General features: G+C 46.0%; 1 long non-coding RNA gene across 1 annotated transcript in view; it reads right to left on the bottom strand.

The window, feature by feature from the left end:
* Nucleotides 1-16: 16 nt before the first annotated feature.
* LOC146808717 (uncharacterized) overlaps nucleotides 17-27,497 on the bottom strand; it is a 78,883-nt gene continuing 51,402 nt past the window's right edge. The window contains exons 2-4 of the long non-coding RNA XR_014966235.1: nucleotides 12,313-12,406; nucleotides 2,835-2,878; nucleotides 17-535 (exon numbers count right to left, since the gene is read on the bottom strand). This is a non-coding gene — a long non-coding RNA (uncharacterized LOC146808717). The remainder of the gene's footprint in view (nucleotides 536-2,834; nucleotides 2,879-12,312; nucleotides 12,407-27,497) is intronic.

The following is a 27,497-nucleotide window of genomic DNA, read 5'->3' as shown; positions in this document are numbered from 1 at the left end:
TGTGCCATCTCTTTGAGTTCATCTATGACATTTGTGGGTCTTTTTGAATTAGGGACACTCAAGTAGGCTTTTTAGGAAAAACTATTCTGTTAAAGACCTGGACAAATTAGACTTTCGGTAGAGTGACTTTAATTTTTAAAGCTCCAAGTGGACAAGAATCATAGATGAGGTCATCAGCCAGTCCTGGCTCTTTAGCCAGCAGCCCTTGGCATTCTGGTACTTGTAGTTTTATGTTTTCTGCTATAGGCGTTGACGTTGAAATCCAGGCATGCATAGTACACTGGGCCAAAAAAACAGAACTGTCTGAAGTGCCTACATTTGACATGTGGGCAATCGGCAGCTAGGAGCATAATGGCTATAGGCATGAGTCTGGGTCCAGGATGAATGAGGGATGATGGCTCTTAAAGAATGCAACCTGCGAAATTCATTTGTCAACAACATGTCGGGGTGCAAACTCAGCAGACAGTTGTAAGTTCTGTACACAGCACTGGTGAGGCCTCGTCTGCATATTTCTACCCAGTCATGCAGGTCACATCTAAAAAAAATGCAAAAATGATCAATGGGCCAGTTAGGGACATATTGAGACACCTTCATTCAGGGGGACAAAGATGTACAAGAACCAATAAAACAACGAGGAAACAGGGATTGGATTTCTAACCCACCTTTTGGAAGTATTTAGCCAATTTGCCAATACAAATTTGTAAAACACTTGGACTGCAAACCATACACCACCCACTAAGCATACGATGAAGGAAGTGTTTCACTCTGCACACGGCCTCCCTGGGGTTCCTGGGTACTTACCTTGGGTGGTTCCTTGAGTCCCCAGCTATTCTACATCTTCTGGGTCCAGTCTCGACTTAGGTTGTGGTTTAAATTCCACTTTATTAATATATGATGTGGTCTCCCCCTGGCGACCACTGTGTATTTGTGCTACTTACATATTCTATTTTCAAAGTATTGTGTGTATTGTAATTATATCTCAGGGTAGGCGATATTGCAATGTGTAGAGAGTGTTTATAATAAATACATATTTTTATAAATATACTGTGTGGTTCTTTTTCACTTAACCTACACTATGTGATTAGTACTGGTACAACAAGCTGCTTTACACTCCTTCTGGACTAAGCCTGAAGGCTGCTCTCCACAGCCAGCACTTAGAGAGCTTTGTAAGGTTGTCTAAGATCACTAAAATCACGATTACGGTTGTCTGGATTAGTGCAAGGTGCTTCATTTACATAAGTGAGCACCATATACTAAGCCAGCCTCCTACAGGGATTCTGTATCAAGCCTCAAGAAAAGGGCAAAGTCCCTAGGAGCGGTCTCAGATAATCACCTTAACATGGAAGATCAGGCAAACACTCTTAGCTGTAGTTTGTGTCAGCTACAGTTGGACTAAAAAGGAGCACGCACCCTAGAAGCACAAGAGCACGCTTGAGAAAATTCAAAATGCCACCTTGAGGGTTGTTTCTTGTGTCCAACTGCGGGAGCACATAACTTTAACTCTTCATAAATGACACTGGCTACCGATAGTGGACAGGATGAAATATTGTGCCCTAATGATACTCCAGAAATGTGTTTATCAAAGTGGTCCAGATAACTAGCCTTTAGACACCACGTTTATGCTCCAATGAGTCACCTTAGGCCCTAAGTTTAGGTTCAGCTGGTTTCCTACACATTTAAGTAGACAGCGCTGGCTGGGAGGCAGCTACAGGGAGCACAGGTGACCTGGTGGAATGGCCTAAAGTTGGAATTAAGGAATGTCCCATGCTTAAAGGACTCCAGAAAAACGTAAAACTCTTCAGTTCTAATGAGATGTGCGATTGGAAACTGTACCAGAGCCTGAATACTTTGGGGTTTACGCACCTTATGAATGGACTTGACTCAGACTAGCAGCTTCCATGTAAACATTGGCTCCTCCTTTCTCTGGCAATGTACACTAGTCGTGCTTGTCTTTTAGAGGATGTGAATGAGGTAAAAAAGGATGGCTGAACAAACATGTTACCTTCCCTGCTGGTGCAGGTGGCAAGTGATGTAAGAGGATGGGCTTAGAGCCCGAGGGAGGGGATACACGAGGCTTCTAGCATCTCATGGAGACTTCATTGCACTAAATGAGGATCAAGCAATAATTTCACTGTTTGTACAGCAAACGTGTATGCTGGCCCGAGTGTGGTACATTTATGAGAGTGTGGAGTGGGTCAGGGGAAGAAGGTCTATCCAGGCACCATCACAAGGAACCAGGCTATGTTTCATCTCTCCTATTACACCTTGTCCCTCTGGATTGTGGCTGTCATGACTCTTTCTTAGGGAGGCTTTTAATGCACCATTTTGGCGGAGAAGGCGAGTGCTGGACTATGGGGAAGTTACAGACTCGAATTACACAGCTTAGCATCCGCTCCAGCAAAAGAGCAGACAAGACTTCAAACATAGACCTCTGCACCCATGGAGCCCTACTACTCTGCAAATACAACACCAGCCCAACCATGCACTTGTTCACTCTATAGTGTAAGTTCTGTCTGATAAAGTGCCTTGATGCCCCTCCAAAGGTTTAAAGCACTATACAAATGTCATCACAAGTACCTCTGTTCTGCAGAGAATGAAGACACTTGGACACTAACTTGCCATGGGAAGAGTGTAGGATTAACACTGTCCTGAAGTTAGATCACGAGCTCTAAACATAGCTTTGTATGGCCAGATTGAGTCTCTTGGATCAGACCCCAAAGAGACAAAGCTTCAGCAGGAGTGTCCCTCGTGAAAACATTTCTGGGCTCTTGGAGGTCCCTGTGCACATACCGAAGAGGCCCCATTTTTTAATATTGTCCCATTTCTGTACTTACTCTTGTTGGGTGCCATCTAAGCAGACTCCCCCGCAGCTGCATCCCTAAAGGAAGAGAGACGAGAGATAATCATCACTGAACACTACTGGGACAGATGGACGTCATACGAAGGGTACGCTGCAGGTGTTAGAGTTTAGTGGAGAGAGGACACAGCCTTAGAGAGAGCTTTGAACACTGGATCCTGGGAGGAAATCTCTGGATTAACGTTCATAGTGGGTCACAAGCAGCAAAGTAGAAGTTTAACAGCTATCGAGAAGGCCATACACTTAAGTAATAAAATACCTTCATGGTCCAAACCAAGTTGAGTACAAAGTCAAAAATATAATAAGACAAATCTCACAAAAACAAAGTAAATTCAATCAAAAGATCAAACAATATAAAGAAATCAAAAACTGACTCATATTAAAACATTGATAAAAGACATTAAATGCTCTCAGACCCACAATGCAAATGCAAATGTAGATACAGTGAATAAAGTACCAAGAGGGGTTCACAAAAACATCCCTCACTTCTAGTGACAGTTCTACTTTGAGCAAAAGTCCTGAAATAAGCAGAACTTTTTCCTCAGACTTCAGTCAGATTATTCCAGATGAATGGAAATTCTATAACACTGAATAAGGGCTCCAAACGTAACCAGTTCAAACGGATTCACATGAATTCCACACAATATGGAAGATGCTTCTCCAGTACTCCAGATGTTCTGAAGAGATGTAAGTCCCACTGGGTGTGAACAGGCTTCTCTGGCGGCACCTGGACTGGACTGTGAAGGGTCCCTCAGTGTAGCAGCAGCAGCCCTGGACATTCACCTCTAGGCAGATTCTCTTACTGGAGGGCTTACACCGCTCATTTGAGAGGATAAACAAGTGACTAATGTTGTTGAAATTCTCTGCCATTCACTTTGAGTATTTCTAGTAGCTTGTTCCTTATCTTGTAACAATTGTGTAACAGTACCTCAGCCATGTGATGATGGGATACACTTACCTCAGCCCTGTGGCAATGGTGTATCTTTACCTAAGCTTTTTGTTGATGATGTACCCTTTCCTTAGTTGTGTGATGATGGTGTACCCTTACATTAGCCTTGTACTGTTATCTCAGTCTTGTGACAATGGTGTACCCTTACCTCAGCCATGTGGCAATGGTGTACTCTTATCTGAGCTGTGTGATGATGGTGTACCTTTACCTTAGCCATGTGACGATCGTCTACCCTTATCACAGCTCTGTGGTGATGGTGTACCCTTACCTCAGCCGTGTAATGATGGTGCACCCTTACCTCAGCCATGTGACAATGCTGTACCCTTACATCAGCTGTGTGATGATGGTGTACCTTCACCGCAGCCGTGTGATTATGGTGTGCCCTTTCCTCAGTCGTGTGATGGTGATGAACACTTACCTCAGCTATGTGAAAGTGGTGTACTCTTACCTCAGCAGTGTGACGATGGTGTACCCTTACCTGAGCCTTGCATTAATGGTGTACCCTTCCATGAGCTGTGTGACAATGGTGTACCCTTACCATAATACAAAATACAAGAAAAACTGCAGGTCTGGATTTGAATACAACCCAAAAAAACAACGACTAAACAAGATGTGGAGTCTTATGAAAAAAAGATTGAGATCCCATCACCCACCGAAGTGGCTTGCTTCATCATCTGGGAACTCTTAGTGAACCTAACTCTCATAAGAAAATTGAGAGTTGTGGTTCAACAGAGAATGGTGAAAATGCTTCTCACATACGATAAAGCAAAATAGCTGTTTTATAGGGTGATGATTGCAGTGCTAGTGAAAATATGTGAAAAAGTGATTTAAAATTGACTATCAAGACACAAAACAATTTTATTCGGTGCTGTCTTGGTGTCAATATAAAAACAGTGCAGATACAGTTTAAACAAATAACTGTAAGATGGATAGGTCTACATGTTTCAGCCCTTGGATATTAGAATCCTGGCTCACTTCTGTGAATCCAGAATCTCTGGATCTAAGCTGGAAGGGGGGTACCAACGGAGAGAGCGGTGCCTCACGTCCTGAGCGGATGCCAGGTGAGGTGAGGTGCGCACCCGCACAAAGCCGGGTATTTTTCCAGTTCCACACTCTGTACTCTTCCATTCTGGATTCACAGAAGTGAGCAGGTTGTATTGTTACCAACCATATATTTTGTTTTATTTTGCACTGAAGCACTAAACTTTTTGCAGTAGCTAATAATTCAGAGGTCCTGACAAAAGCCGGGATTCTACATCTTGTTTAGTCGTTGTTTTTTTGGGTTGTATTCAAATCCAGACCTGCAGTTTTTCTTGTATTTTGTATTAGTGTGGGGATTCGAAACTGCTTAGGTCTTTAAAAATTATCCATAGGACCCCCCTCTTTTTTGAAGAATTTTGTTATGAGTACCCTTACCATAGCCATGTGACAATGGTGTACCCTTATCTCAGCCATATGGTGATGGTGTACACTTAACTCAGCAATGTAACGATGGTGTACCCTTATCTCAGCCATGTGAAGAAGGTGTACCCTTGACTCAGCCATGTGATTAAGGTGTACCCTTACCTCAGTCGTGTGATGTGTTGTACCTTTACCTCAGCTGTATGATGATGGTATACCCTTACCTCAGCCATGTGATCAGGGTGTACCCTTACCTCAGCCGTGTGATGACGGTGTGCCCTTACATCAGCTGTGTTACGATGGTGAACACTTACCTGAGCAGTGAGACAATGGTGTACCCTTACATGAGTTGTGTGACAATGGGGTACTATTATCTGAACCGTGTGATGATGGTGTACCCTTACCATAGCCATGTGACAATTGTGTACCCTTACCTCAGCCTTGTGGAAATTGTGTACCATTACCTCAGCGGTGTGGAAATTGTGTACCCTTACCACAGCCATGTTGCGATGGTGTAACCTTACCTCAGCCTGCAACAATTGTGAACCGTTACCTCAGATGTATGAAAATGTTGTACTCTTAGCTCAGCCATATGACAATGGTGTACCCTTACCTCAGCTGTGTGGCGGTGGTGTACCCTTACCTGAGCCGTGTGATGATGGTGTAACTTTACACCAGCCATGTGACTTTAGGGTACCCTTACCTCAGTCTTGTGACGATGGTGTACCCTTACCTCAGCAGTGTGGCAAAGGTGTATCCTTACCTGAGCAATGTGGCGATGGTGTAAACTTACACCAGCCTTGTGACAATGGTGTACCCTTACCTCAGCTGTGTGATGATGGTGTGCCCTGACCTCAGTCGTGTGACAGTGGTGTACTATTAACTCAGCTGTGTGTAGGTAGTATACTTTTATCTCAGCCATGTGATGATGGTGTACCCTTATCTCAGCTGTGTGGTGAATGCTATACCCTTATCTTACCTAAGGCATGTGACAATGGTGTACCCTTACATCATTCATGTGATTATGGCGTACACTTACCTCAGCTGTGTTATGATGGTGTACCCGCACAAGATTGATATGTATTACTGTTTGCCCTACCGGGTTAGCACCCATCACAAATCGAACATCACCAAACAAACTTTTGAAACTCATCACACCATCTTCATGCAAGGCGGAACACCTTTGATTCATCAAGCAAGTTTATTTATAGAAGTCGGACGAACACTGAAATTGAAGTAATATACATCGGACAGTTTAAATGTTTAAATTACGAGTGGTTTTTGTCCTTTAACTGCATATTCATTTATTCGAGAATACACAGCAACAGAATAACAAACGTTGCAGTCAACAGGGTGCATTATGGGTGTTGCAGTGTTTTAGAACCGAAGGCAGGCTCGGGCAATTAAGACAGGCACAGGTGTTAATTGTGTTGGATGGGAGGTCACCAAAGAGGAGGATTGCACGCAGAGTTTAAATCTGGGCGGGGAAAAGGGAAAGGAAACCTCTTTGATGATCGAGAGAGAAGGATGGTTGCTCGTAAGCAGGTATGTGAGGGGGAGTGAAATGTTAACGGGACGTGTTGTGCTTAACTAAGGAGGGAAAATTAAAGGTATGTGTATTTGTGAGATAGGATTTTAGTTGATAAAACATGGCAGGATTGTTCAGGGAGGTGGGTTGGAAATGAGGTGGAGAGTCGTTAGTGGAAAGAGGGTCGAGCTCAGTGAAGAGAAGGGTAGTAAGGCACACGAACCAGGGGTTTAAGATGGTGGTTGCGTGGGAACGAGATGTTGAGAGAGAAAGGTTCAGTGTGAAGGTTTTGCAAATAAGATGGGAAGTAAGAGAGAACTAGGTGGGGGGTCGAAGTTTAAGGCATTCATCACACGGGAGTTATCGCTTGAGAGAAATTGAGAAACACATTCAAAATATGTAATATGAAGAGACCGAGTTCTGCAAGAGGGAGGAGGGTATTTATTGGGATAAAACATGATGGATTGTCTTTCGAATGTTAATTATTGAAGTAGTGAGGTGGAAATTTGTTTTAAAAGTCATACGCTTTTAGTTACATTTGAATGAGATGTATACACAATGGAAATTAATGCGTGTAATATTGTTATTTTCAGTTACCCAAGACGAAGGGCCCCAGTGGCCCGAAATGCATTGGGTTTCAATAAAATGCTTTTGAAGAATCTTGCTTCAGTACGTGTTCTTGTATAGAGGTTCGGATGGCCAATCTGGAACATGAGAAATTTGGGAAATAGCATTCCTTGTATGTGGTTTTGAACTGGTTTGAAATGAAAGATTGGATTAAATTATGGAGTACAAGCGAAACGGAATATAATGTGGAAAAAACATTTATGCAACGGCAGCATCGGCTGTGCCATTGGTTTTGGGGGCTACATGATGCCCCTATTTGATGTTGTGTACCCTAACCTTAGCCATGTGATGATGGTGTACCCTTATCTCAGCCTTGTGGAAAAAGTGTACCCTTACTTCAGCCATGTGGCGATGGTGTACTCTTACCTCAGCCTGATACGATTGTGACCCATTACTTCAGTTGTGTGACAATGTTGTACACTTATCTCAGCCATGTGACAATGGTGTAGCCTCAAACCAGCCATGTGGCTATATCGTACCTTACCTCAGCCTTGTGGCAATGGGGTACCCTTACGTCTGCTGTGTAACAGTTGTGTACCGTTATCTCAGCCTTGTGATGAGGGTGTACCTTTACCTCAGCCGTGTGATGATGGTGCACCCTGACCTCAGTTGTGTGCGGTGGTGTACTCTTACCTCAGCTGTGTGCTGATGTTGTACTCTTACCTCAGGGGTGTGGCTATGGTGTACCCTTTTCACAGCCCTGTGGTGATGGTGTACTCTTATCTCAGCCGTGTGACGATGGTGTACCCTTACCTTATTCAAAAAGAACAATTGATGGACAGACTGCAGAGCAATGTCATACATTCACCCCAGTACAAAGATCTGGGCCTAAATCTATAGTTTTTTGTTCACCGTGCCATTCCAGTTTGGACCCAGCCATATGCAAATCAGTCTTGACCCTGCAGTTCGGGTTGGACTGTTCCCATGAGGCACAGGGTCAAGAGTTATTTGCGTCTAGCTGGGTCTGAACTGAAGTGGTGAAGTGAGCTAAAGAATGATGATGGATTCAACCCAGATCTGTGACTGGCGGTGAGTGTCTGAAAAGTTTCAGCACTCCGTCCATCATCTTCTTGTGTTTGCTTTGTTTGCCCTTAGTTGGCAAGGTATGACCAGACGTGGGTCCCTTGCTCACTTTTCCACTGGATTCAAGCTAGCCTGGCTGATGATGGGTGTTACCCAGAAACCGGTCCCAAGATGCTTGTTTCTGGTTCAGGGAAGACCTGGCTTAGCAGTTCTGGCTGGACTGTTCCCATGAGGCACAGGGTCAAGACTGATTTGCCTATACCTGGGTCTGAACTGAGCTGGCGAAGTGAGCTAAAGAATGATGATGGATTCAACCCAGATTAGTGACTGGGGGTGAATGTCTGAAAAGTTTCAGCACTTTGTCTATCATCTCCTTGTGTGTGCTTTGTACGCCCTTAGTTGACAGGGTATGCCAAGATGTGGGTCTCTTGCTCACTTTTCCACTGGATTTAAGATAGCCTGGCTGATGAAGGGTGTTACCCAGAAACCGGTCCCAGGATGCTTGTTTTTGGTTCAGGGAAGAACCGGCTTTGCAGTTCGGGCTGAACTGTTCCCATGAGGCACAGGGTCAAGACTGATTGGCATATAGCTGGGTCTGAACTGAGGTGGCGAAGTGAGCTAAAGAATGATGATGGATTCAACCCAGATCTGTGACTGGGAGGGAGTGTCTGAAAAGTTTCAGGACTCTGTCCATCATCTCCTTGTGTGTACCCTTACCTTCGCCATGTGACGATGATGCACCCTTAACTCAGCCTTGTGGAAAGGGTGTACCATTACCTCAGCTGTGTGGAAATTGTTTACCCTTACCTCGGCCATGTGGCGATGGTGTACCCGTACCTCAGCCTGTAATGATGGTGAACCATTAGCTCAGTTGTGTGACAATGTTGTACCCTTATCTCAGCCGTGTGCCGGTGGTGTACCCTTACCTGAGCCATGTGAAGATGGTGTAACCTTACATCAGTTGTGTAACAATCAGGTACCATTATCTCAGTCTTGTGACAATGGTGTACCCTTACCTCAGGATGTGATGATGGTGTACCCCGACCTCAGTTGTGACGGTGGTGTACTATTACCTCAGTTGTGTGAAGGGAGTGTACTCTTACCTCAGCAGTGTGACAATAGTGTACCCTTACCTCAACCATGTGGCTATGGCATACCTTTATCACAGCCGTCTGATGATAGTTAACCTTTATCTCGGCCGTGTGACGATGGTGTACACTAACCTTCGTCATGTGTTATGTTATGTTATGTTATTATAGCTTATAAAGCGCACGATTACCTTGCGGTGTCCTGGCGCTAAGCACTGCCAACTAACAGTAACAAGAAACTAGAACTGTGAGAAAAACCAAGTCTTGAGATGTTTTCTGAAGAAGCAGAAATCAGAGGAGCTTCTTAGCATAAATGGGAGTTCATTCCAGATCTTGGAAGCGCTATGTACAAAACTTCTACCTCCCCAATTAACTTTTTTAAACTGGGGTGTTTGTACTAGTTTGGCCTCAGTCGATCTAAGAGTTCTACTAGGCACGTACCAAAAAAACGTTTGTCTAAGGAACTTTGGCCCGATCCCGTTCAGAGCCCTAAACACTATACACGCCGCCTTGAAACGCGCTCTCAGACGAATAGGGAGCCAATGCAGCTTCTGTGACGATGGTGTACCCTTACCTCAGCCTTGTGGAAATGGTGTACCATTACCTCAGCCATGTGGAAATTGTTGACCCTTACCTCAGCCATGTGGCGATGGTGTACCCTTACCTCAGCCTGCGGAGATTTTTACCGTTTTGCGGAGCTTTGCGTAGCGCAAATTACCCACACCCCTAGTTTGGTATCAAACATGCTGGAATCACACACCCACATCGTAAACGGATGAATGGAAATTCCATTAGACTGAATAAAGACGCCAAAAGTTACCAGTTTAAATGGATCCTTGTGAATTCCACGCAACACGGAAGATGATTCTCCGGTACTTCAAATGTTCAGAACAGATGTAAGTTCCATTGGGTGTGAACAGGCTTCTCTGGCAGCACCTGGCCTGGACTGTGAGGGGCCCCTCAGTGTAGCAGCAGCAGCCCTGGACATAATTTCCTACCGTTCACCTCTAGGCAGATTTGCTTACACCACTCATTTGAGAGTGGCTAATGTTGTTGAAATTCTCAGCCATTCACTTTGAGTATTTCTAGTAGCTTGTTCCTTATCTGGTAGCATTATTTAAGGCAACTACTATAATCCAGAGATGCATGCACCAAAAATACTATGAGAGCAAACCATTACCTCAGCCGTGTTGCAATGCTGTACCCTTACCTCAGCCATGTGAAGATGGTGTACCCTTTTCTCAGCCGTGTGATGATGGTGTACCCTTACCTCAGAATAAATGTGGTTGCGCCCACCTATCTGTGAACCTTTATTCCAATAAATAAAACAGACTAAACTAGTATGCATGCACACCAAAGAGAGGTTGCCTGCCCTTTGAATTACAATATATGTGAGTGACTCTTCACTCGATATCTGGTTGCACCGCGTAAAGGACTAATCACATTATCAAGGTCATTCGAAAACATACACAATGGGTCACAATTTTTTTACAATTGTTGAATTCTCATCTTTGCATGCCTTAAACATTTATTTAACCAACCAATCAAAAATGTAAATTAAACAGTCGCAGATTCTTTTAGCAATCTGTTACCCTTACCTCAGCCATGTGAATATAGTGTACCCTTACCTCAGCCATGTGGCAATGGCGTAACCTTATGCCAGCCGTGTGACAATGGTGTACCCTTACCTCAGCTGTGTGACGATGGTGTACCCTTACCTCAGCTGTGTGACGATGGTGTACCCTTACCTCAGCTGTGTGACTATGGTGTACCCTTACCTCAGCTGTGTGACGATGGTGTACCCTTACCTCAGCTGTGAGACGATGGTGTACCTTTACCTCAGCTGTGTGATGATGGTTTACCATCACCTCAGCTGTGTGATGATGGTGTACCCTTACATCAGCTGTGTGATGATGGTGTACTCTCACCTCAGCTGTGTGATGATGGTGTATCCTTACCTCAGCTGTGTGACAATGGTGTACCCTTACCTCAGCTGTGTGACGATGGTGTACCCTTACCTCAGCTGTGTGACGATGGTGTACCCTTACCTCAGCTGTGTGATGATTGTGTACCCTTACCTCAGCTGTGTGACAATGGTGTACCCTTACCTCAGCCGTGATGATGGTGTACCCTTACCTCAGCTGTGTGACGATGGTGTACCCTTACCTCAACTGCGTGACGATGGTGTACCCTTACCTCAGCTGTGCAGTGCTCGCTCCAGTCTCAAACATTTTTCGACCCTGCCTCGTTTAGCCCACTGAGCATCCAAAGAATTAGGGGGTCAGAGGAGAGCGGCAGAGGCAGATATTAAAGGGAAAGGAAGACGGGGATGAGGTAGGCATTAATCCCTGCAAGGAAACACTGAGGAAGCACTAGAGGCAGACCTTGAGGACAAAGGGAGAGGGGGTTAATCCCAGGAAGGAAACACTGAGGATGAGCTAGATACAGAGCCTGAAGATGAAGTGAGAGAGAAGTTAATCCCAGAAAAGAAACACTAAGGAAGGACTAGAGGCAGACCCTGGAGATGAAGGGAGAACGGGTTAATCCTAGAGAGGAAACACTGAGGAAAAGTTAGAAACAGAGCTTGAAGATGATCTGAGAAGGGGTTCAATCCCAGAAAGGAAAAACTGAGGAAGGACTAGAGGCAGGCCCTGAAGATGAGGGGAGAGGGGGGTTAATCCCAGATCGGAAACACTGAGGAATGACAATAGGCAGACCCTGAAGATGATGGGAGAGTGGCTTAATCCCAGAAAGGAAACACTGAGGAACAGCTGGGAGCCATTGGTGGACTGAAGCCACAGATGGAGATATCTTGGCACGAGTCTCTATGCACACTTACACAATGATGACCACCGCTAGGATGCCAATCACAATGCCAACGACATATCCAACTGAGCGACCTGGACTGCTATTATGTGGAGAACGGGCTTTTTCTGAAAAACAAAGAAAGAGGGAAGGGTCAGAAAGTCATTTATTGCTATGTTTTAACATATGCTTGTGTCAGGGAGTCTCTGTACACACCATCCTTCAGTGTACGGGGGCTTCATGACTCTCGTGTGCAACCACTACTCTGTAATTTAGGCCCCCTTTATCAACACCTACTGTCACATAACCATTAACGTGATGCACTGAGAGCATAGGGGATGTAACTGTGGCGTTCTTTATGAGTGGAGAACAAAGACTGCATGCTCTCCCTTGTATACTGGTGCTAGTGTATGCTCTCAGCCCTGTGGTGCTCCACATGGGTGGAAGTACAAAGACTGCATGCTCTCTCTTGTATACTGGTGAGAGTGTATGACTCGAGCCCTGTGATGCTCCATATGGGTGGGAGTACAAAGACTGTATACTCTCCCTTGTATACTGGTGAGAGTGCATGCGCTGAGCCCTGTGATGCTCCATATGGGTGGGATTACAAAGACTCTATACCTTCCCTTGTATCTAGATGAGAGTATATTCCCTGATCCCTGTTGTGCTCCACATGGGTGTGAGCACAAAGACTGCATACTCTCCCTTGTATACTGATGAGAGTGTAAGTGCTGAGCCCTGTGACACTCCACCTAGGTGGGAGTACAAAGACTGCATACTCTCCCTTGTATCAGGTGAGAGTGTATTTGTTGAGCTCTGTGGTGCTCCGCATGGGTGGGACTACAAAGACTACCTACTCTCCCTTGTATACTGGTATGAGTGTAAGTACTGAGCCCTGTGGCCCTTCACATGGGTGTGAGCACAAAGACTGCATACTCTCCCTTGTATACTGATGAGAGTGTATATACTCAGCCCTGTGGCATTCTACATGGGTGGGAGTACAAAGACTACCTACTCTCCCTTGTATACTGGTGAGAGTGTAAGTACTGAGCCCTGTGGCCCTTCACATGGGTGGGAGTACAAAGACTGCATACTCTGCCTTGTATACAGGTGAGAGTGTATGCGGTAATACCTGTAGAGCTACACATGGGTGGGAGTACAAAGACTACCTACTCTCCCTTGTATACTGGTGAGAGTGTATTCTCCGAGCCCTGTTGCGCTCCACATGGGTGTGAGCACAAAGACTGCATACTCTCTGTTGGCAACTGAGAGTGTATGCACTGAGCCCTGTGACACCCCACGTGGGTGGGAGTACAAAGATTGCATACTCTCCCTTGTGTATTGGTGAGAGTATATGCAGTGAGCCCTGTGGCGCTCCACAGGGGTGGGAGTACACAGACTGCATACTCTGCCTTGTATACAGGTGAGAGTGTATGCGGTAATACCTGTAGAGCTACACATGGGTGGGAGTACAAAGACTTCATACTCTCCCTTGTATCAGGTGAGAGTGTATTTGTTGAGGTCTGTGGTGCTCCGCATGGGTGGGACTACAAAGACTACCTACTCTCCCTTGTATACTGGTATGAGTGTAAGTACTGAGCCCTGTGGCACTCCACCTCGGTGGGAGTACAAAGACTGCATACTCTGCCTTGTATACAGGTGAGAGTGTATGCGGTAATACCTGTAGAGCTACACATGGGTGGGAGTACAAAGACTTCATACTCTCCCTTGTATCAGGTGAGAGTGTATTTGTTGAGCTCTGTGGTGCTCCGCATGGGTGGGACTACAAAGACTACCTACTCTCCCTTGTATACAGGTGAGAGTGTAAGTACTGAGCCCTGTGGCACTCCACCTCGGTGGGAGTACAAAGACTGCATACTCTGCCTTGTAAACATGTGCGTCTGTTAGGCCGCACACTGTGACACTACAAAAGTGGAACTTTAACACTCTATACGCTGACATTATAAATATGTGTGTGTGTTTGTGTACACACTGCTTTGTATGGCCTGCCAAATGAGTGATGGTACAAAGACTATGTTCTTTGATCCTCCACCCCCTCTTCTTAAAGTTAAAGTTTTAAAAACCGGGAACTTGCAGTTAAAATGAAAAATGTAGAGCCCTTCATGTAAGTGAAAGCACACAGACTGGACTTCTACTAATATGGAAATGACCACAGTATTTAATTCCGTATTTTATGCGTGGGAGCCTATCCCAGTGATGGTGATGTTTGAGTACAGCGTATGTGTAAGACAAAGAAGACCCCGTCCCATTTGAAGAAGCTGCAGCAGCCTTCTCGCTGAAGACAAACTTGCAGACATGAAGCAGAACAGAAGGTGATCATGTTTTGTCACCACACCCTGCGTGCAGTGAAGGACCAATATCCAGGGCAAGTCAAGCAAGGGAGCCATGGGTCCTGGGGGAAACAAGAAGCAGGGGAACTCTGCACCTCTTGGTGGGTAGTAAAATAGATGCATAATTCAGGGGCATAATGCAGTCCCTTGCAGTGCAAGGTGGGGCCCATAATTTTCAGTGGCCCCCGACTCTTCAGCAGCCTCCATTCAGATTAAGACCAATGAATATCTGTGTGATATAGGAAACTCAGGGCCCCTCACCACACTATGCAGAGGGGCCCATCACTCCTGTTCGCTCCTGGCATAACTAGGGTACAGTTGCTGCTCATTCCGTGGGCCTAGGTGCCACTGGATTCAAGCTAGCTTGGCTGATGAGGGGTGTTACCCAGAAACCGGTCCCAGGATGCTTGTTTCTGGTCCAGGGAAGACCTGGCTTGGCAGTTCGGGCTGGACTGTACCCAGGAGGCACAGGGTCAAGACTGATTTGCATATAGCTGGGTTTGAACTTGGGTGGCAAAGTTAGCTAAAGAACGATGATGAATTTAACCCAGAACTGTGACTAGGTGTGAGTGTCTGAAAAGTTTTAGCGCTCCATCCATCATCTCCTTGTGCTTGCTTTGTTCGCCCTAAGTTGGCACAGTACGCCCAGACGTGGGCCCCTTGCTCACTTTGCCACTGGATTCAAGCTAGCTTGACTGATGAGAGGTGTTACCCCGAAACCGTTCCCAGGATACTTTTTTCCGGTCCAGGGAAGACCTGGCTTGGAAGTTTGGGCTGGACTGTTCCCATGAGGCACAGGGTCAAGACTGAATTGCACATAGCTGGGTGTGAACTGGGATGGCAAACTGAGCTAAAGAACGATGTTGGATTCGACCCAGATCTGTGACTGGGGGTGAGTCTCTGAAATGTTTCAGCGCTCCGTCCATCATCTCCTTGTGTTTGCTACTACACCTGCTGGTCTAATAATATCTACAATACTGATATCACCCGCTTTCTTTTTCAGAGAGCCCATTCTCTCCACAGTAAGATCCCGAGGTCCTTGGAGGGAAAGACAGGTAGATTTTGGGCTCCTTAAGACACCATTCAGTTTCCCTCTCCTACCACACAGCACAAGCGTTTCAGTACAACTAGCAACCTGGAGAAGCAATCAACAGGTCTGATACTCAATTTTCTATGCCCAACATTATTACATTTTGAACAAGATCATGGCTTTCTTAGGCACATAATTGCAGGTCCAAATAGAATCAGATTTGCAGGGGGCACTCTTTGGGATTCCACCACCTCATTGCTCATTAGGAATAAGCCAGCAACAGTTTTTCTTTATAGAGTCATTGGTGGCTAAGTTACTTATTTACAAGGATGGAAGTCCTCAGCCCCACCGCTATACGAAACTGGAGGGTGAAAATGGAGCGTGTTAAGCAACTAGAAGAATGGTGCACCCAAAGGGTGGGCGCACTCAGACGTGCCAGAGGAATTTGGGATTGTACGAGAGAGAAAGAGGAAGAAATGAAAAGTTATAAGATGAGTTAGTGGGTGAGTATCGAATCATGAACCATGAACCACAATGTAACCATGTATGCATGGGTAGCTACCTATTGGGTGACAAATGAATGAGTTGTCATGGATTCTTTTTTATTAGCTGTATTTTATTTCATGATAATTTTGGACCATGATAATGTCCCTGATCAACAACATGAAATAAAAAATAAAAGAGAGAATGTGGTAAAGATATTTTGCATTGTTAATCATACTACAAGCCCACCTAATTAACATACTTTCCAGTGCCTTTTATTCGTACATCAGTTACAACCACAGACCTCATTAAAATCACCAATTTACATAAGTAATTTGGTATTCTTAAGATGTCATGCCTGTCAGGACACCTGGTGACATCGCAGATTGCTGAGGTGGTGGAGTTCCTGGGCAGACAGCTAACTAGTGCCACCAGGATTGAGCTGGAAGTAACCCTGGGTGGTGAACTCCGCTCCGCTCACAAAGTTTGCGGAGTTTTCCGCACTCCGCTGACGTGGAGCTCACGGAGTTCCAAAAAACTCTGCTCCGCATTACATCAAGTTGGCGAGAGGGGAAAATCAACCTCCCCGTGAGATTTCTCAATGCGGGGGGGAGGGTCAGATTTCTCATTGGAAGTGGTCGCGAATGCTTGCCGCGTCACATTGAGAAAGCTGCCTGCTCGAGTAAAAATCTACTCAAGCCGCAGAAAAGGAAAGCAGGGACCGCTTGCGCTGTTTATGGTGCCGTTCGCAATGATTGCACAGTGCGGACAAACATCCAGCACTGTGAAATAACCGCAAACTGCATTTTTCTATCGTACTCCGCCCCTCGCGGAGCTCCGCGTAGTGCGGTGGAGTTTTTTTTGCACTTTGCGGAGTTCCACGTAGTGCAACTCTGCAAACTCCGCCCAGCGTTAGCTGGTAGTTACATCTTCTCCTGGTGGGGTCTTTTATGTATTTATTCAACCTAGGAGAAGCCCTCTCCTACTCAATATATTTGCCTGCGCATTAATTGACCAACCTTCATCATAACAGGTCCCCTGTAGGAGTACATATTACCTGCTCCTATTTCTGCTACTGTTTGAACCTCGCTCATGGCCATCTTGACAAAGCCACTTTACAATTGTGTAACTGAAGGATTATCCTTCGACTTGCCGGATAGTATTGTTTCCTGTGTCATGCAAGCATACTGAAACTTAGGGTGTAAAAGTCAGTATTTCTATAATGAGGGGCTGGACTTCCGTTGCGAGGGACTTAGAAAAAGGAATGGATGCAGGATGATGTGAGATGATTGAGCTAGATAGTCATCACATGAAAGAGGCCCAATAGTGATACTGATCACTTATAATTCTATATTTAGAAAAAAACATAATATGAGATGCCAGTGCTAAAATAGAACCTGTTCCAGAGGCAGAGAACAAATTATGCTTGCCCAGTAGAACATATACATACCTATACATAAACTGTATACTTTTTATGACTAACCGGTGCTTAACACTCTGGCAGTTTGGCACAAAAGCATTCAGCCTTAACTTAGAGGCAATGTGTTAAGTATTTATGCAGCATCATGCAACAATGTCTCAATGGGAGTCAATGAAAGGGCCAATTTAGAAAGTGAATTAATTGCAAAGAAGACAAAAAGATGTAACCCCCAACTTTTGGTTTTAGCGTAGTTATGTTAACAACAAAGGCTTAGAATTATGCTTTTCACGGGTTATAATGTCGCATCAACCATGCTTTTTTAAGTTGTGTACTGAGTGCAAGGTGAACACATTGTGCTTGTTAAGGAATATTTAAATGGTGCAAGTGAAAAACATGTGAAAAAGTAAAACCGCATTGGGAATTTTAGAAAAACAATACTATGCATAAACTTTTTATTTACAATACAAATAATGGAAAATCATGTCACAATTAACAATCCCAATTTTGCTGGTACACGTTGACGCCGTTTCGACCTTCATGACTCGAGGTCATCATCAAGACTAAGGTGACACAAGAAAGAGGATTGCTGCTAATGGGGGAGAAATGGGACAAAACCCTAATATCAATTAAAACCAATGACAGAATGCATGATATTCATGGGTTAAGGTACCTGAACGAATTTTACGGCACCTAAGGAGAATAAGAGAAAAGAGAATGTTGCTGAGATATGAAGTTAACTGAAAGAAATGAAAAGACAAGAGGCATTTGGCAAAACAGGAACAAGTTGCTTTAATTAAATGCAGCGTCCGAGAGAGTCTCAACAGAATGCGTCTGAGAAAAGTCTCTCGTGTACAAAGTTTTGGCTGACATTATATACATCTGTGAGGTACAATAAAGTCAATTCTGCATTCCTGAAAAATCATCTCAGTTATAAATTAAAAAGTTTGGCATCTGATAAGTACACAGATGGCTCTTGACCTCGGGAGAGCTAATGTGAGCCAGTGTGTATGTATTCACAAGTCCGGCATGAGGAGCGCGTGATCACTATTTGTGGTGTGCATGTCATGTCCTGATTGGCTGAGTGTTCTATCTACATGTGATATCTAGCTTTGTGGCATTGTTTGGGAACGCAAGCCTTAGGCCAATCGTGTTTTATTGGGCTAATTTCCTCAGACCTGGTGGTGTTGCAGCTATCTATATGTGGGATTGATCAGGGTTTTCCCTGGGTGTGCATTTGTCTTTGGGATAAGAGAGACCCAACCTGTGACCTGTTATTCGATATGCATGTGTGTGTGTCGCGGGGCCTGTCTGGCCACTTTGCTCTGACTCGGGATTGATCGGGGGGTCATCTTGGGTAAATCCAACAGCAATGATGCAAGTGCACTGGAACTCCTAAAAACAATATGGCAGTCACTGGTATCCTTTTTATCCACATTCTAAACAGTGTGCATACAGTTGTCATAATGTACATTGATATTGTCTTTACTGAAATTGGCACAGTTATGCATTCCTCGATTATGACATACATTGACATTGAATTTACTGGTAACCACACTGGCATTCATGCACAGATTATGGCATACATTGACAATGCTACTGCCAGTATCGTTGCTGTTGTGCAGGCGTAGATTATGGCATACATTGACATTGCCACTGCTGATATCGCCGCTGTTGTGCAGGCGTAGATTATGGCATACATTGACATTGGTTTTACTGGTATTGCCGTTGTCAGGCCTGCACATATCATGGTATTCGTTGACATCATATTTACCCATTAAACACCCCCCTCTAATTGGTTCTTCAACTACTCTAGCCTCCTCACGTGATGACAATTATTCGAAAGTGTGTGTGTGTGTGTTTGTGTGTGTGTCTTTAGTGTCTGTTACTTGTACCCTAGCTATGTGCATACTACATAACTTGAGGATTGTGTTTTACTGTAGTAACCCCCTCCAGTTGTAGGAAACCACAAAACAGAAGTACATTAATGAAAACATTAAGGAAAACTGTCATTATTTAGGTGAACAGGGGGATCCACGAAAAGATACTATGCAACCAGTCCTGCTCTAGTACACCTCCCTCCTTCTTCATGTTGGCTTGCAGACGATACAATTCTTAGATGGCACAAGCTAATGTCCCAATGTCCTACGTCACTCCCGGGAAAAAAAGAACAACAGGAAGCACCAATCTTGGCACACCTCCCACCCTCCATCGCAGTCATCAAAACCAACACATACTGATGTTGCATTACCATAAGTTGAATGGCTCTCAGTTCTTCCTTGATAGCGTTTAGGCTGAGCTCAGTATCATTAATCATCTTCGGAAATTCCCACCTGGTTAGTTGCATGATGAAGAAGGGTCTTGATCCTCTGGCATTTACTTGAATCTCTGTGAATAGTCTAAATTCTTCTGGAATGTCCTTGTACTTAGACCAGCCAAAATAATCAGCAGTTCTCCTCCTTCGAGCCTGATGCAACAGAGTTGTTTTCTCCTGTAACGGATGTTGAGATAACTCAGACATATCTTCTCCAAGGACAACCAGGGTTGGGGTGTGCATGGTCAAGAGGATGCATAGGCCTGCCATCCAGGATGAGCTAGGTGTAGGTAGGTTGCAACATTGCCATCTCTGTGGAGGTGCGCTATTGAAGGCCCATAACGTACAGCATCACATCGCAGTTTTCATTATTACCCGATGGTATGGTTCCTTTGCTTCTGAAACATAAAGAGTAGAGTGTAAGTTTCCCTACAATTAGGGGTTGCCCCTACCCCTTCAACCATGTGTACCTATTAATCTCGCTATCCCAGATTTCTTGGCACGGGGTGTCCATGCTAACGTTGGACCCCTTCCCCTGGGACTCGTTTGCCCTGTGTGATTGAGATGAATGGCCCTGCAGTGGAATTCCATGTCTGGGGTACACTTGTCGTTAAAGAAGGTGGCCCCAAAGATGTTAAGGGCTACTCTGGGACCATAGACGGAAGAGCGGGCAGAGGTATTTCTGCACTGGTGAGGCGATCTTGCTACCTCCAGGAACCTATTTTCTATGAAGTCCTGTGGCCAAACAGTGCCCTCCCTTATCATGCCCCTTCTGTGCATCCTGTCTACCTCGGATTGTATGTCGCTAGCCTTGGTGAAGAGATACAGTGCAGTGGGATTGGTCTCATATTGGGTGATGTTTGCTAGAGCTGTATGGGGTTCTACTCTGAGGGTTTGGATTTTAACCCTGATCCTTCATGGGTACAGATGAACAAGGCATTTTGCTCTTTCAGGACCTATCTCCTGAGATAGGTAAAGCCTGGCTGTGCCTATGGTGTGGGGTATCAATGAACTTATATCAAATGACCTGTTCGTAGTTTGTGTGCCTACGGCAGTCATGTATTAATGCCAGGTGGTGTGTAGGAGTGCACTGTGTAGTGCGTGAGGAATACTAGCGCTTAGTTCAGTGTAGGTGTTTGTGAGGTGAGAGAGGTCTCTGCGCATGCATTGCAAGAATGTAAAAGCAGAATTTATGAGCTTAAAAATACGTTTAGCTCCAGAGGGGGGCTAAATAGAGTGTGTACAGAAATACAAAAATACATGAATTCAAAAGTATTTGTAGGCTGTAGGGTAGTCTTCTGGTGAGTTGTCTGTTGTCTGGGCACCCAGAGGTGTCGTGTCTTTGTGCCTTTGTCAGTGTATCCTGTATTAAGTGAGCAATTGGTCTTGTGATAGAAAGAGGTTGAAAACTTTGGTCGAAGGAATGGCGGGCCCCAAGGAAACCAAATGATCTGCCACCCATCTGGGCCAAGCTTACTTTGGGAGTACAGGCAAGGTCAGAGGAGGAAGATCGTAGAGACTGCGCTGGGATGTAGCGGTTAACTCGTTTGCTAAGGTAGCCTGCACTTTTCCATGAAGGGCCTTAAAAAAGACAACGAGGGCTTTGACTTTGATCCTTTCTTTCAAACGCAGCCAGTGGAGGGATTTTAGGAGCGGGAGACATAAGAGACCTTGGTTTAGGTCTGAGGATTGCCCTGGCTACAGCATTTTGTACTACTTGCAGGCGCTGTACCAGGCAACTGGGAAGGCCCAAATACAAGACATTTGCGTAGTCCAGTCTTGACGTCACCAAGGCCTGGACCACTATTTTCCTAGTCTCTATTGTGAGGAGTGGAAGAAGTTTTCTTAACATGTGCAAACTGCCAAAGCAGCTGCCGACCAAACTTTGGATCTGGGACCTCATGCAAAATGTGTTATCCAGAAAAACACCAAGGTTTCTCACAAATGACTGCTCAGTAGGTGTTGGTGAATATTCTTCAGGCCACCATGTGTTCTAATTACTGACTGCAGGTTGGCCAAAGAAGACTATCTCGGATTTGTCCGAGTTGCACTTAAGCTGATTCGCCTTGAGCCACTGAAACACCTTAGTGAAACATTCTCTGATATTGACACCGTCGAAATCAGCTCCTTTTTCGCAGGTGAAAATCAGTTGTGTCATCTGCGTGGGATATGATCTACGCACCGTTTTCCACTGCCACGGGTGCTAAGGGGGGCAAATACAAGTTAAAAAGAGTCAGGTTAAGAATCAAGCCATGTGGACCTCCAACCTTTATGCCGGGCATGCTGGCTGAGAAGGGGGGAAGCCATATTTCGTGGGCTCTGTCCTGCAGGAAAAAGTCCAACCAGGCCAATGCTGTCCCGCCAATTCCCAGATTCCTCAATCTGTCAATGAGTCTCACGTGCAGGACAGTATCAAATGCTGCCGACAGATCGAGTAATATCAGGACAACCCTTCCGCCCTGATACAATTTTTCTCTGATGTACTCAGTCACTTCCAGTAGGGCAGTCTGAGTGCTAAAATTAGCCCTAAAACCAGATTGAGATGGGTGCAACAGATGGTAACTTTCTACATGATTTGAAATGACTGTATTTACATGTTTTTCCAGAACTTTTGAGAGAGCCGGAAGGAGAGATATCAGCCTACAGTTGGTGGGATTGTTATGGTCAGCCGAAGGTTTTTTTAAAGTGGAAGAATTTTGGCTTGCTTCCATATGTATAGCAGTTTCCCTGTAGATAGGGATGAGTTCAGTACCTTATTTACTGTGGCACTAATTGTAGGCGCAAGGGAAGTCAAACATTTTGCAGGGCAGGCATCACTTGGCGAGCCAGACTGAAGACCTTTAAGATAATGGAGCGATTCGGCTGAAAGTATTTTAGGGAACTCTAGTAACAAAGGGGTAAGCGAGGCGTCTACCCCTTTGGTCAACGACTACTCTATCTCTAGGTTTTCATCAGTGGTTTCCGGAAAAGACTGTTTAATTGATGCAATCTTATTGTGAAAGGAAAGAGCCACCTGCTGAGTTCAGTCTGCTGAATGAGAAGATTCTTTCTTCATTGCCAAAAGGGAGGTAAAGGATTTCACTAAGTTAAAAATAACTTTTCCCTTATTTTTAGCCATGTCAATCTTCACCTGTAGATAATTAATTTTGGCCTCTTTCACCTGAAGGTAATAAGATTTCAGGGCAGTTTTATAGGTTTTCCTATCAACCAGTGAATAATGTTTGTGCCATTTCCTTTCCATAACCCTGAACATCCTTTTGCTCGCTCTTAGAGGTTCATTAAACCAAGGAGCGGACACTGAGACGTCCTTGACGTTCGTGAGGACAGCGGAGTGGCATCTTCCAAGTTGGACTTCAGCCAACATTCAAATGAGGTGGCGTCACGTTCCACATCGCCAACCAGCATAGGTGCAGATGAGTCCAGAGCCTCACTCAGCGAGGGAAGAGATATTTTATGGCAGGATCTGTATTTAGGTTCAGTCCTAATAGACCTGGGTAGGAGTCCAGAGCCTAGGTTAAATATCTTTAAATTGATGAGAAAATGGATGGACCAAGTGATGGGGGTTGGGGGGTTTGTCTTTAGTTCTGTACTACAGAATATCTGATCCAGAGTGTGGCCCAGATTATGAGTGGGAACAGAAATGGACGGTGTCAACTTGCACGCCGCCGTGATTTCAGTCAGGGAAATATTTATTGGGGTCAGTTTGCTTGTCCATATGTAAATTAAAATCACCCAATAGGAGGAACTGACCATATTTGATGGCGAGGAGAGTAATAACTTCTTTCAGTGAGAACAGGAAGTTACCAAGAGCTCCTAGGGGGTCTATGCATTAGTATCCCTGCTAGGCATTGTTGGGGGGAAGAAAACGATGTAAGCCAAAGCACTCTGCTCCCTCAATCGGGTCCAGCAAGAGAGGGACACAGTCTAGATCTAATTTAAAAATGATGGTGGCGCATCCTCTCTTCCCATTAAGGAGATCCTTCTTTGATGTTATACCCCTCTGGGATGGCCGCTGCAATGGAGGGGTTAGAGGACTCGGATAGCCACGTTTTCGTAGGAAACAGGAGATCCGGACCCTAATCTACCAGCAGATCAAAAATTTGAGCTGCATGTTGTTGCAACGAGCGTATGTTCAATAAAGTAACCCTAAAGTGGCTTCCATGTTTTGCCATCTCAATCGAGGTAGGGGGGGGGGCAAAGAGTAGAAAACTGGGGAGGTGTCCAATTGCACTAGGGGCATTCATTGGCCGATGTCTCCATGTTAATGGTTAGATTATGAGAGACTTGGGGGATTTCAAAATCAACAGTACTTCACGGTTATAATGTGGCGTATACCTCATGGTTAGCCTGGAAGTGGAAGCATGGCTGGCACCGGCCGCCTCCGGCAGCCACGCCCCTCTGCATGCCCGCTCTGCCATTGTTTAAAAATTCGGTGAGATGCGAACCCAACAGATTTTTTATTAAGATTGCATTTTATCATTTATGCGCTCTGCTTGACTAATTAATTTTGCACTGAGATTCATCATTTACGCGCCCTGCTTGATTGCTTGATTCTTTTGCGCTCCGATTTTCGGGGGGAGACTCGTGCTTCGCTCCGCCCCCTCTCCCACTCCTCTGGGGTGCTGGGCCTGCGCCTCCCTGGCTTGACCGGGACCAGGCTGCGCACCGCAGTGGAGAGGGACTGAGAGTCCATACCCTGTGCGGCTGAACCCCAAAGCTCGGCCTTCGCCCTCTGGCTCGCCCGGCCACCCAAGGCGCTCCACTGCACCCCCACCAAGCAGCACCAACCATGGAGTCATGGCTCAATCCGCCAACGCCGAAGAAGACGACATGGATGGAAGACCAAGGCAAAGAGAGGACGTGAGTCGTGCCCGAACTCACCAGAAAAAGCAGAAAAGCTTCCCCGCGCACCCCCCGCAAACAACGTGATTCCAACCTCAAACCGCTACCTGGTTCTCCAAAGTACCCAGGACAATGACGCCCACCCCCAGGACAACACGGCATCTGATACCGGGACCTCTTAAGGTCCCACAAAGCGACTACGGATCCCTCCCATCATCCTGAAGAACTTAGCCACCCACAAGGACCTCGTGGAGCTACTGGAGAAACACTGCACCGCCCCCTTCACAATCAAGCCCCGGCAGGACCACGCCAAGATCATGCTCACCACACCGGAGGACTACAGGAGCATGACCACCATGCTCACAGAACAGAAAATGGAGTACCACACCTTTTCACTGACCGCTGCAAAAGCTCAGCGCTTTGTAATACGCGGGCTCCCAGCAAACTCATCCCTGGGGCACATCACTCAGGAATTATCGGAACTTGGACTTCCAGTCAAAAATATAACGCAGATCGTCTCTCCAGCGGACAAGAACAAGAAGTTTCCCCTCTTTGTGGTAACCCTGTCGGCAAGCCAGGATGGGAAGCCAGCAGACCTCTCAGCAGTCACACGGCTCTGCAGTTGCACCGTCACCACAGAAGCACCTAGAGGAAAACGAGGACCGGTCATGTGCTTCAACTGCCAGCGTTTGGGGCACACCTCTGCTTTCTGCCACCAGAAGCCAAAGTGCGTACGCTGTGGAGGCGAGCACACCTCTAACCAATGCACTAGGAACCATGAAACCAAACCAGCAATATGTGCTAACTGCACAGGACCCCACCCAGCAAGCTATCGCGGCTGTCCCTACCTGCAGAAGGCAAAGAAGGATGGACCACGCAAACCACCCCAACCACAAAAGACTTCCCCACACTGAACTGCAACTGACCAGGGACAAAGGAAGAATTACAAACCCGCATTGGCACACAGGATCCCAACTGGCAATCCAACCAACAGCCAAAGCGATGCGCGTGTGGATGGAAGAACATACGCAGAAGTAACAGGACCCAAACAGGACAGCCCACCACCAACACCAACAACACCACCACCACCACCAACTGTCCCAGCACCATCCTGTGAAATAGGCTCAGCCATCAACTGGCAGGAACTCATCACGAAGATTGCGAAAAGAGTCAGACATGAACATCCACCCTTTGGTGACCATGGTGGCGAATCTCATCGCCGGACTTTTCCACGGTGAAGAAAACACTCGCAATGGCAGCACAATCTAAAGGAAACTCCCTCTTCTTGATGTGGAATGCTAACGGCATTCAGAAGAAAACTGCAGAACTCCTACACCTGATGGAAACCATGGATGTGAGTATAGCACTTATCTCCGAGACCCATCTCCAAGGAAGCCAGAAGCTCAACTTAGCAAACCACAGGGTGTACCGCACAGATCGCACCACCGGAGCCAAGGGCAGAGGAACAGCTGTGATTGTCAGCACAAAAGTGAAGCACCACGTGATCTCACTACCACCAGTGGGGAGTGTTGAAGAAACTGGCATACAGATCCAGACATCTGCAGGCCCCCTACGGCTGATTCCCGCCTACTCACCCCCAGGCAAGCTAAGCCCAAAGGACTTGGATGCTTTATTGGACCCCCGCATCCCAACATTAATTGGCGGAGACCTAAATGCCAAGCACCAGTGCTGGAACTCTCGCGTGGCAAACAGCAAAGGACACGCTCTACTTGCCCACTCAAAGAAGGAGGACTTTGTAGTGGCTGGCCCAACTCAACCAACACACTATTCAGGCTCTGCACTGCATAAACCGGACGTTCTGGACATCATCGTCATGAAGAATCTCTCTCAGCCTATGGAGCTGGAAACCTTAACTGTACTGACGTCCGACCACAACCCAGTGTTGATCACAGTTGGCGACGTGCTTGAAGACCAGCAACAGGGCACCAGACACAACTACAAGAAGGCAGACTGGAGCCTATACAAGAGAAGCCTGGAGGAGACACTGGCCCCTGGCCCCCTACGCTGCATTGAAGACATTGACCAGGCGGTTCACCACTTCACAGCTGCAGTCCACACTGCCATCGAGCGCAGCGTTCCCGAGCAAAAACTCCAACGCTGCTCTATCTACGACCTCCCGAAGGGCATCAAGCAGTCGATTGCTGACAAGAACAGAGCCCGGAGAGAATGGCAAAGGAATCGCACCCCGACTTGCTGAAGAAATACAACGAGCTGACAAGACAGCTGAAGATGCAAATAAGCCAGCACAGAGGTGAAAAGGGGGAAGCAGCTACGGCTAACTTAATGGACTCGGACAACTCTCTCTGGAAAATGACCCGACACTTGACTGGGAAGAAGGAACCAAACCCACCGATACAAGGGAAGACTCATCTGGCATGCAGCAACAGGGACAAGGCTGAGGTCTTTGCTGACACGTTGGAGGCATCCTTCAGGCCTAACCAGGCTAGCAAACTGGTAGCAGAAGTCGAGCAAGAGGTCGCTAAGCACCACCGGGAGCACCCACCAGAAACCGAAGCTGCAAACATTGAGGAATGCTCAACGGGCGAGTTATCGGCCCTGGTAAAGACACTGAAAAACGGCAAGGCACCAGGAAAGGACAGAATAGTCAACCAAGCCATCAAGATGCTCCCAGATGCCGCAGTGGATCACCTTGCTGAGATATTCAACGCGTGTATGCAGCACCAGTATTTCCCTAATGCCTGGAAAGAAGCAAGAGTCGTCGTATTCCCCAAGGCTAGGAAACCACTACGAGATCCTGCAA

Source organism: Triturus cristatus, chromosome 7 (genome assembly GCF_964204655.1).
Source record: "Triturus cristatus chromosome 7, aTriCri1.1, whole genome shotgun sequence".
In the NCBI taxonomy this organism is placed as follows: domain Eukaryota; kingdom Metazoa; phylum Chordata; class Amphibia; order Caudata; family Salamandridae; genus Triturus; species Triturus cristatus.
Note: the sequence above shows the minus strand (reverse complement) of the source record. Positions and strands in the feature narration are given on the sequence as shown.